We start from the raw sequence: 11944 nt of genomic DNA, 5'->3' as shown, positions 1-11944 counted from the left end.
GTCCTTCTCCCCTCCCCTCTCTTCCCTCTCCCTCCCCTCTCCTCCCCTCGTCTCCTCCCTCTCCCTCCGCTCTCCTCCTCTCGTCTCCTCCTCATCCTCCTCCTCCTCCTCCTTGAACGTTGCTCGAGCCTTGCTTGAACAGAAAACCTCAATCCATGTAAGTACAATGTAAAGTTTAATTTTGTTTTTGTTTTATTGTTTCATCATGACACGTCCATTATGAAGGGGCTCTCTCCGTTCATTGTGTGTTGAAACTGGACCACCGGCTCTTTGTCTCGCTGTGCACCAACTTCTCAAAATTTTCCATTTCGTTTGGCTCTTGTGCATAAAAAGGTTTCCGACCCTGTTCTAGTTTACTCCTAATTTACACATCGATTTTTATTTCATCGGACGTTTCATGGTGTTCGTCTTTTTACAACGATTAAATGGCTGTATAGAGATGGTTATGTCCAGTGCGGCTGATTTCTCCCTCATTGGTAGTTAACGATGCTGTGAGAAATAAAATATCAGTCACGGTTAATCTTACTCTCAGGTTTAAACAATCACGAGAAAATCTGAAGGGAAAACACAGATTCAATCATTCCAAGCAATTTTATCGGAAGGTAAAACTGGACAACCTTTCACTTCCGGAAAACAGTGATTGCAGAACGATCATGACGGTTTATAATCATTCCCGCTTGGTGATTGGATAACGATCATGACGGTGTATAATCATTCCCGCTTGGTGATTGGATAACGATCATGACGGTTTATAATCATTCCCGCTTGGTGATTGGATAACGATCATGACGGTGTATAATCATTCCCGCTTGGTGATTGGATAACGATCATGACGGTTTATAATCATTCCTGCTTGGTGATTGGATAACGATCATGACGGTTTATAATCATTCCTGCTTGGTGATTGGATAACGATCATGACGGTTTATAATCATTCCTGCTTGGTGATTGGATAACGATCATGACGGTTTATAATCATTCCCGCTTGGTGATTGGATAACGATCATGACGGTTTATAATCATTCCCACTTGGTGATTGGATAACGATCATGACGGTTTATAATCATTCCCGCTTGGTGATTGGATAACGATCATGACGGTGTATAATCATTCCTGCTTGGTGATTGGATAACGATCATGACGGTTTATAATCATTCCCGCTTGGTGATTGGATAACGATCATGACGGTTTATAATCATTCCCGCTTGTTGATTGGATAACGATCATGACGGTATATAATCATTCCTGCTTGGTGATTGGATAACGATCATGACGGTTTATAATCATTCCCGCTTGGTGATTGGATAACGATCATGACGGTTTATAATCATTCCCGCTTGGTGATTGGATAACGATCATGACGGTTTATAATCATTCCCGCTTGGTGATTGGATAACGATCATGACGGTGTATCATCATTCCCGCTTGGTGATTGGATAACGATCATGACGGTTTATAATCATTCCCGCTTGGTGATTGGATAACGATCATGACGGTTTATAATCATTCCTGCTTGGTGATTGGATAACGATCATGACGGTTTATAATCATTCCCGCTTGGTGATTGGATAACAATCATGACGGTTTATAATCATTCCCGCTTGGTGATTGGATAACGATCATGACGGTTTATAATCATTCCCGCTTGTTGATTGGATAACGATCATGACGGTATATAATCATTCCTGCTTGGTGATTGGACAACGATCATGACGGTTTATAATCATTCCCGCTTGGTGATTGGATAACGATCATGACGGTTTATAATCATTCCCGCTTGGTGATTGGATAACGATCATGACGGTGTATAATCATTCCCGCTTGGTGATTGGATAACGATCATGACGGTTTATAATCATTCCTGCTTGGTGATTGGATAACGATCATGACGGTGTATAATCATTCCCGCTTGGTGATTGGATAACAATCATGACGGTTTATAATCATTCCCGCTTGGTGATTGGATAACGATCATGACGGTGTATCATCATTCCCGCTTGTTGATTGGATAACGATCATGACGGTATATAATCATTCCTGCTTGGTGATTGGATAACGATCATGACGGTTTATAATCATTCCCGCTTGGTGATTGGATAACGATCATGACGGTTTATAATCATTCCCGCTTGGTGATTGGATAACGATCATGACGGTGTATAATCATTCCCGCTTGGTGATTGGATAACGATCATGACGGTGTATCATCATTCCCGCTTGTTGATTGGATAACGATCATGACAGTATATAATCATTCCTGCTTGGTGATTGGATAACGATCATGACGGTTTATAATCATTCCCGCTTGGTGATTGGATAACGATCATGACGGTTTATAATCATTCCCGCTTGGTGATTGGATAACGATCATGACGGTGTATAATCATTCCCGCTTGGTGATTGGATAACGATCATGACGGTTTATAATCATTCCCGCTTGGTGATTGGATAACAATCATGACGGTTTATAATCATTCCCGCTTGGTGATTGGATAACGATCATGACGGTTTATAATCATTCCTGCTTGGTGATTGGACAACGATCATGACGGTATATAATCATTCCCGCTTGGTGATTGGATAACGATCATGACGGTTTATAATCATTCCCGCTTGGTGATTGGATAACGATCATGACGGTTTATAATCATTCCCGCTTGGTGATTGGATAACGATCATGACGGTGTATAATCATTCCCGCTTGGTGATTGGATAACGATCATGACGGTATATAATCATTCCCGCTTGGTGATTGGATAACGATCATGACGGTTTATAATCATTCCCGCTTGGTGATTGGATAACGATCATGACGGTTTATAATCATTCCCGCTTGGTGATTGGATAACGATCATGACGGTATATAATCATTCCCGCTTGGTGATTGGATAACGATCATGACGGTGTATAATCATTCCCGCTTGGTGATTGGATAACGATCATGACGGTATATAATCATTCCCGCTTGGTGATTGGATAACGATCATGACGGTGTATAATCATTCCCGCTTGGTGATTGGATAACGATCATGACGGTATATAATCATTCCCGCTTGGTGATTGGATAACAATCATGACGGTTTATAATCATTCCCGCTTGGTGATTGGATAACGATCATGACGGTTTATAATCATTCCCGCTTGGTGATTGGATAACGATCATGACGGTTTATAATCATTCCCGCTTGGTGATTGGATAACGATCATGACGGTTTATAATCATTCCCGCTTGGTGATTGGATAACGATCATGATGGTATATAATCATTCCTGCTTGGTGATTGGATAACGATCATGATGGTTTATAATCATTCCCGCTTGGTGATTGGATAACGATCATGACGGTGTATAATCATTCCCTCTTGGTGATTGGATAACGATCATGACGGTTTATAATCATTCCTGCTTGGTGATTGGATAACGATCATGACGGTGTATAATCATTCCCGCTTGGTGATTGGATAACGATCATGACGGTTTATAATCATTCCCGCTTGGTGATTGGATAACGATCATGACGGTTTATAATCATTCCCACTTGGTGATTGGATAACGATCATGACGGTGTATAATCATTCCCGCTTGGTGATTGGATAACGATCATGACGGTTTATAATCATTCCTGCTTGGTGATTGGATAACGATCATGACGGTGTATAATCATTCCCGCTTGGTGATTGGATAACAATCATGACGGTTTATAATCATTCCCGCTTGGTGATTGGATAACGATCATGACGGTTTATAATCATTCCTGCTTGGTGATTGGATAACGATCATGACGGTATATAATCATTCCCGCTTGGTGATTGGATAACGATCATGACGGTATATAATCATTCCCGATTGGTGATTGGATAACGATCATGAAGGTGTATAATCATTCCCGATTGGTGATTGGATAACGATCATGACGGTTTATAATCATTCCTGCTTGGTGATTGGATAACGATCATGACGGTGTATAATCATTCCCGCTTGGTGATTGGATAACGATCATGACGGTATATAATCATTCCCGCTTGGTGATTGGATAACGATCATGACGGTGTATAATCATTCCCGATTGGTGATTGGATAACGATCATGAAGGTGTATAATCATTCCCGCTTGGTGATTGGATAACGATCATGACGGTGTATAATCATTCCCGCTTGGTGATTGGATAACGATGATGACGGTTTATAATCATTCCCGCTTGGTGATTGGATAACGATTATGACGGTATATAATCATTCCCGCTTGGTGATTGGATAACGATCATGACGGTATATAATCATTCCCGATTGGTGATTGGATAACGATCATGACGGTGTATAATCATTCCCGCTTGGTGATTGGATAACGATGATGACGGTATATAATCATTCCCGCTTGGTGATTGGATAACGATTATGACGGTATATAATCATTCCCGCTTGGTGATTGGATAACGATGATGACTGTATATAATCATTCCCGCTTGGTGATTGGATAACGATCATGACGGTTTATAATCATTCCCGCTTGGTGATTGGATAACAATCATGACGGTTTATAATCATTCCTGCTTGGTGATTGGATAACGATCATGACGGTTTATAATCATTCCCGCTTGGTGATTGGATAACGATCATGACGGTTTATAATCATTCCCGCTTGGTGATTGGATAACGATCATGACGGTTTATAATCATTCCCGCTTGTTGATTGGATAACGATCATGACGGTATATAATCATTCCCGCTTGGTGATTGGATAACGATCATGACGGTTTATAATCATTCCCGCTTGGTGATTGGATAATGATCATGACGGTTTATAATCATTCCCGCTTGGTGATTGGATAACGATCATGACGGTGTATAATCATTCCCGCTTGGTGATTGGATAACGATCATGACGGTTTATAATCATTCCTGCTTGGTGATTGGATAACGATCATGACGGTGTATAATCATTCCCGCTTGGTGATTGGATAACAATCATGACGGTTTATAATCATTCCCGCTTGGTGATTGGATAACGATCATGACGGTTTATAATCATTCCTGCTTGGTGATTGGATAACGATCATGACGGTATATAATCATTCCCGCTTGGTGATTGGATAACGATCATGACGGTTTATAATCATTCCTGCTTGGTGATTGGATAACGATCATGACTGTTTATAATCATTCCCGCTTGGTGATTGGATAACGATCATGACGGTTTATAATCATTCCTGCTTGGTGATTGGATAACGATCATGACGGTTTATAATCATTCCCGCTTGGTGATTGGATAACGATCATGACGGTTTATAATCATTCCCGCTTGGTGATTGGATAACAATCATGACGGTTTATAATCATTCCCGCTTGGTGATTGGATAACGATCATGACGGTTTATAATCATTCCTGCTTGTTGATTGGATAACGATCATGACGGTATATAATCATTCCTGCTTGGTGATTGGATAACGATCATGACGGTTTATAATCATTCCCGCTTGGTGATTGGATAACGATCATGACGGTTTATAATCATTCCCGCTTGGTGATTGGATAACGATCATGACGGTGTATAATCATTCCCGCTTGGTGATTGGATAACGATCATGACTGTTTATAATCATTCCTGCTTGGTGATTGGATAACGATCATGACGATGGATAATCATTCCCGCTTGGTGATTGGATAACAATCATGACGGTTTATAATCATTCCCGCTTGGTGATTGGATAACGATCATGACGGTGTATCATCATTCCCGCTTGTTGATTGGATAACGATCATGACGGTATATAATCATTCCTGCTTGGTGATTGGATAACGATCATGACGGTTTATAATCATTCCCGCTTGGTGATTGGATAACGATCATGACGGTTTATAATCATTCCCGCTTGGTGATTGGATAACGATCATGACGGTGTATAATCATTCCCGCTTGGTGATTGGATAACGATCATGACGGTTTATAATCATTCCTGCTTGGTGATTGGATAACGATCATGACGGTGTATAATCATTCCCGCTTGGTGATTGGATAACAATCATGACGGTTTATAATCATTCCCGCTTGGTGATTGGATAACGATCATGACGGTTTATAATCATTCCTGCTTGGTGATTGGATAACGATCATGACGGTATATAATCATTCCCGCTTGGTGATTGGATAACGATCATGACGGTTTATAATCATTCCCGCTTGGTGATTGGATAACGATCATGACGGTGTATAATCATTCCCGCTTGGTGATTGGATAACGATCATGACGGTGTATAATCATTCCCGCTTGGTGATTGGATAACGATCATGACGGTATATAATCATTCCCGCTTGGTGATTGGATAACAATCATGACGGTTTATAATCATTCCCGCTTGGTGATTGGATAACGATCATGACGGTTTATAATCATTCCCGCTTGGTGATTGGATAACGATCATGACGGTTTATAATCATTCCCGCTTGGTGATTGGATAACGATCATGACGGTATATAATCATTCCTGCTTGGTGATTGGATAACGATCATGACGGTTTATAATCATTCCTGCTTGGTGATTGGATAACGATCATGACGGTGTATAATCATTCCCGCTTGGTGATTGGATAACAATCATGACGGTTTATAATCATTCCCGCTTGGTGATTGGATAACGATCATGACGGTTTATAATCATTCCTGCTTGGTGATTGGATAACGATCATGACGGTATATAATCATTCCCGCTTGGTGATTGGATAACGATCATGACGGTTTATAATCATTCCCGCTTGGTGATTGGATAACGATCATGACGGTGTATAATCATTCCCGCTTGGTGATTGGATAACGATCATGACGGTGTATAATCATTCCCGCTTGGTGATTGGATAACGATCATGACGGTATATAATCATTCCCGCTTGGTGATTGGATAACAATCATGACGGTTTATAATCATTCCCGCTTGGTGATTGGATAACGATCATGACGGTTTATAATCATTCCCGCTTGGTGATTGGATAACGATCATGACGGTTTATAATCATTCCCGCTTGGTGATTGGATAACGATCATGACGGTATATAATCATTCCTGCTTGGTGATTGGATAACGATCATGACGGTTTATAATCATTCCCGCTTGGTGATTGGATAACGATCATGACGGTGTATAATCATTCCCTCTTGGTGATTGGATAACAATCATGACGGTTTATAATCATTCCTGCTTGGTGATTGGATAACGATCATGACGGTGTATAATCATTCCCGCTTGGTGATTGGATAACGATCATGACGGTTTATAATCATTCCCGCTTGGTGATTGGATAACGATCATGACGGTTTATAATCATTCCCACTTGGTGATTGGATAACGATCATGACGGTGTATAATCATTCCCGCTTGGTGATTGGATAACGATCATGACGGTTTATAATCATTCCCGCTTGGTGATTGGATAACGATCATGACGGTATATAATCATTCCTGCTTGGTGATTGGATAACGATCATGACGGTTTATAATCATTCCCGCTTGGTGATTGGATAACGATCATGACGGTGTATAATCATTCCCGCTTGGTGATTGGATAACGATCATGACGGTTTATAATCATTCCTGCTTGGTGATTGGATAACGATCATGACGGTGTATAATCATTCCCGCTTGGTGATTGGATAACGATCATGACGGTTTATAATCATTCCCGCTTGGTGATTGGATAACGATCATGACGGTTTATAATCATTCCCGCTTGGTGATTGGATAACGATCATGACGGTGTATAATCATTCCCGCTTGGTGATTGGATAACGATCATGACGGTGTATAATCATTCCCGCTTGGTGATTGGATAACGATCATGACGGTGTATAATCATTCCCGCTTGGTGATTGGATAACAATCATGACGGTTTATAATCATTCCCGCTTGGTGATTGGATAACGATCATGACGGTATATAATCATTCCCGCTTGGTGATTGGATAACGATCATGACGGTATATAATCATTCCCGATTGGTGATTGGATAACGATCATGAAGGTTTATAATCATTCCTGCTTGGTGATTGGATAACGATCATGACGGTGTATAATCATTCCCGCTTGGTGATTGGATAACGATCATGACGGTATATAATCATTCCCGCTTGGTGATTGGATAACGATCATGACGGTGTATAATCATTCCCGATTGGTGATTGGATAACGATCATGAAGGTTTATAATCATTCCTGCTTGGTGATTGGATAACGATCATGACGGTGTATAATCATTCCCGATTGGTGATTGGATAACGATCATGACGGTGTATAATCATTCCCGCTTGGTGATTGGATAACGATGATGACGGTTTATAATCATTCCCGCTTGGTGATTGGATAACGATTATGACGGTATATAATCATTCCCGCTTGGTGATTGGATAACGATCATGACGGTATATAATCATTCCCGATTGGTGATTGGATAACGATCATGACGGTGTATAATCATTCCCGCTTGGTGATTGGATAACGATGATGACGGTATATAATCATTCCCGCTTGGTGATTGGATAACGATCATGACGGTATATAATCATTCCCGCTTGGTGATTGGATAACGATGATGACTGTATATAATCATTCCTGCTTGGTGATTGGATAACGATCATGACGGTGTATAATCATTCCCTCTTGGTGATTGGATAACGATCATGACGGTTTATAATCATTCCTGCTTGGTGATTGGATAACGATCATGACGGTTTATAATCATTCCCGCTTGGTGATTGGATAACGATCATGACGGTTTATAATCATTCCCGCTTGGTGATTGGATAACGATCATGACGGTTTATAATCATTCCTGCTTGGTGATTGGATAACGATCATGACGGTATATAATCATTCCCGCTTGGTGATTGGATAACGATCATGACGGTTTATAATCATTCCCGCTTGGTGATTGGATAACGATCATGACGGTTTATAATCATTCCCGCTTGGTGATTGGATAACGATCATGACGGTGTATAATCATTCCCGCTTGGTGATTGGATAACGATCATGACGGTTTATAATCATTCCTGCTTGGTGATTGGATAACGATCATGACGGTTTATAATCATTCCCGCTTGGTGATTGGATAACAATCATGACGGTTTATAATCATTCCCGCTTGGTGATTGGATAACGATCATGACGGTTTATAATCATTCCCGCTTGGTGATTGGATAACGATCATGACGGTTTATAATCATTCCCGCTTGGTGATTGGATAACGATCATGACGGTATATAATCATTCCCGCTTGGTGATTGGATAACGATCATGACGGTATATAATCATTCCCGCTTGGTGATTGGATAACGATGATGACGGTATATAATCATTCCTGCTTGGTGATTGGATAACGATGATGACGGTATATAATCATTCCCGCTTGGTGATTGGATAACGATCATGACAGTTTCCAATCATTCCCGCTTGGTGATTGGATAACGATGATGACGGTATATAATCATTCCTGCTTGGTGATTGGATAACGATCATGAAGGTGTATAATCATTCCCGCTTGGTGATTGGATAACAATCATGACGGTTTATAATCATTCCTGCTTGGTGATTGGATAACGATCATGACGGTTTATAATCATTCCCGCTTGGTGATTGGATAACGATCATGACGGTGTATAATCATTCCCGCTTGGTGATTGGATAACGATCATGACGGTGTATAATCATTCCCGCTTGGTGATTGGATAACGATCATGACGGTATATAATCATTCCCGCTTGGTGATTGGATAACGATCATGACGGTGTATAATCATTCCCGCTTGGTGATTGGATAACGATCATGACGGTATATAATCATTCCCGCTTGGTGATTGGATAACGATCATGACGGTTTATAATCATTCCCGCTTGGTGATTGGATAACGATCATGACGGTTTATAATCATTCCCGCTTGGTGATTGGATAACGATCATGACGGTTTATAATCATTCCCGCTTGGTGATTGGATAACGATCATGACGGTTTATAATCATTCCCGCTTGGTGATTGGATAACGATCATGACGGTATATAATCATTCCCGCTTGGTGATTGGATAACGATCATGACGGTTTATAATCATTCCCGCTTGGTGATTGGATAACGATCATGACGGTTTATAATCATTCCCGCTTGGTGATTGGATAACGATCATGACGGTGTATAATCATTCCCGCTTGGTGATTGGATAACGATCATGACGGTGTATAATCATTCCCGCTTGGTGATTGGATAACGATCATGACGGTTTATAATCATTCCCGCTTGGTGATTGGATAACGATCATGACGGTGTATAATCATTCCCGCTTGGTGATTGGATAACGATCATGACGGTATATAATCATTCCCGCTTGGTGATTGGATAACGATCATGACGGTTTATAATCATTCCTGCTTGGTGATTGGATAACGATCATGACGGTTTATAATCATTCCCGCTTGGTGATTGGATAACGATCATGACGGTTTATAATCATTCCCGCTTGGTGATTGGATAACGATCATGACGGTATATAATCATTCCTGCTTGGTGATTGGATAACGATCATGACGGTTTATAATCATTCCCGCTTGGTGATTGGATAACGATCATGACGGTATATAATCATTCCTGCTTGGTGATTGGATAACGATCATGACGGTTTATAATCATTCCCGCTTGGTGATTGGATAACGATCATGACGGTGTATAATCATTCCCGCTTGGTGATTGGATAACGATCATGACGGTTTATAATCATTCCCGCTTGGTGATTGGATAACGATCATGACGGTTTATAATCATTCCTGCTTGGTGATTGGATAACGATCATGACGGTATATAATCATTCCCGCTTGGTGATTGGATAACGATCATGACGGTATTTAATCATTCCCGCTTGGTGATTGGATAACGATCATGACGGTTTATAATCATTCCCGCTTGGTGATTGGATAACGATGATGACTGTATATAATCATTCCTGCTTGGTGATTGGATAACGATGATGACTGTATATAATCATTCCCGCTTGGTGAATGGATAACGATCATGACGGTATATAATCATTCCCGCTTGGTGATTGGATATAATCATTCCTGCTTGGTGATTGGATAACGATCATGACGGTATATAATCATTCCCGCTTGGTGATTGGATAACGATCATGACGGTATATAATCATTCCCGCTTGGTGATTGGATAACGATCATGACGGTTTATAATCATTCCCGCTTGGTGATTGGATAACGATCATGACGGTATATAATCATTCCCGCTTGGTGATTGGATAACGATCATGACGGTATATAATCATTCCCGCTTGGTGATTGGATAACGATCATGACGGTATATAATCATTCCCGCTTGGTGATTGGATAACGATGATGACGGTATATAATCATTCCTGCTTGGTGATTGGATAACGATCATGACGGTGTATAATCATTCCCGCTTGGTGATTGGATAACGATCATGACGGTATATAATCATTCCCGCTTGGTGATTGGATAACGATCATGACGGTATATAATCATTCCTGCTTGGTGATTGGATAACGATCATGACGGTATATAATCATTCCTGCTTGGTGATTGGATAACGATCATGACGGTATATAATCATTCCCGCTTGGTGATTGGATAACGATGATGACGGTATATAATCATTCCTGCTTGGTGATTGGATAACGATGATGACGGTATATAATCATTCCCGCTTGGTGATTGGATAACGATGATGACGGTATATAATCATTCCTGCTTGGTGATTGGATAACGATCATGACGGTATATAATCATTCCTGCTTGGTGATTGGATAACGATGATGACGGTATATAATCATTCCCGCTTGGTGATTGGATAACGATTATGACGGTATATAATCATTCCCGCTTGGTGATTGGATAACGATGATGACTGTATATAATCATTCCTGCTTGGTGATTGGATAACGATC

The 11944-nt window shown here is 40.7% G+C and overlaps 1 protein-coding gene across 1 annotated transcript in view; it reads left to right on the top strand.

Annotated features, from left to right (window-relative positions):
• The window catches only part of D2HGDH (D-2-hydroxyglutarate dehydrogenase), a 55592-nt gene continuing 43648 nt past the window's right edge, over nt 1-11944 (top strand). Inside the window, exon 1 of the mRNA XM_085884816.1 lies at nt 1-157. The gene's annotated coding sequence lies outside the window, so the exon portion shown is untranslated. The remainder of the gene's footprint in view (nt 158-11944) is intronic.

Source organism: Eptatretus burgeri, chromosome 6 (genome assembly GCF_056783735.1).
Source record: "Eptatretus burgeri isolate ZD-2024b chromosome 6, Ebu_testis_v1, whole genome shotgun sequence".
Taxonomy (NCBI): Eukaryota; Metazoa; Chordata; class Myxini; order Myxiniformes; family Myxinidae; genus Eptatretus; species Eptatretus burgeri.
Note: the sequence above shows the minus strand (reverse complement) of the source record. Positions and strands in the feature narration are given on the sequence as shown.